The following is a 937-nucleotide window of genomic DNA, read 5'->3' on the forward strand; positions in this document are numbered from 1 at the left end:
TCTGGAAAAACAAAACTGTTTATTTAAACAACAAAAAAAAAGGGCCCTGAATACTCAGGAACAATATCAGATACTTCGTTACGAAGCAATCGTGCATTTTTCTTTTTACACGGAGCACAAATACAAAAAACAAACAAACAGCAGAACCCCCTTTTGGAATTCCAAGAAGGTGAAAGCACCACAAAAGTGTTGTCACGTGACAAGTCGACCCCTCCCCCAATTTACAAGCATTACAAACATCAGCCACAGTAACAAGCCCTGTGCTTCCTCCTTTACAAGTGGAGGATCTTCACTACAGATCACACTCGGGGAGCACAGAAAAAAAAATCGATTCACATCCAAATCGCGATTCTTCGATTTAACAATCAATTTTTTAAAAAGCAACCTGGAAGAAGCTTTTCTAAACTGCTTTGAAAAAAAGTTCCATTGTAATAATTGAATCAACTATTACATTGCCAGAATCGATTTGAATCGATTCGTCACCCCTGGGGAATCGGATGGAATCGTTCGGTGCGCCCCCCGAGGATCCACGCCACGGCCAGGCGGGTTGGACCACCGTGTGTCTGGTTGAGGTTTAACCGGTGAGAATAGCTGCTCCGAGGGAAGTTTAAAGGAGAAGAAACTAGTAACTCAGTGACGAGGGGAGAATGGAACACTTCCTTCCTCCAACCGCCAGCTTTAGAGTGTAAACAAAATGGCCAGCACTACACCACCCTCAGCCCGCACGTGGTTTTGTTCCGGAACCAACCCTAGCCACTCCAAAACACACCACGAACTAACAATGAATGGTATCAAATGGGGAAATAACACAAATACACGTTTACGTGGCTTTTTCACGAAACACGTGTCCCGTTTTTTTTAAGATACAGAAATGTAAACGTCATTGTGATGTTATTAAATGAATGCTAAGGGAGGAAGTGTTAGAGCTCCTGTGACA

General features: G+C 43.0%; 1 protein-coding gene across 1 annotated transcript in view; it reads right to left on the minus strand.

Annotated features, from left to right (window-relative positions):
* gbp (glycogen synthase kinase binding protein) overlaps positions 1 to 937 on the minus strand; it is a 2,897-nt gene continuing 1,960 nt past the window's right edge. Inside the window, exon 1 of the mRNA XM_061956697.2 lies at positions 1 to 937. This exon is cut by the window's right edge and continues 1,960 nt beyond it. The gene's annotated coding sequence lies outside the window, so the exon portion shown is untranslated.

Source organism: Nerophis lumbriciformis, linkage group LG04 (assembly GCF_033978685.3).
Source record: "Nerophis lumbriciformis linkage group LG04, RoL_Nlum_v2.1, whole genome shotgun sequence".
Taxonomy (NCBI): Eukaryota; Metazoa; Chordata; class Actinopteri; order Syngnathiformes; family Syngnathidae; genus Nerophis; species Nerophis lumbriciformis.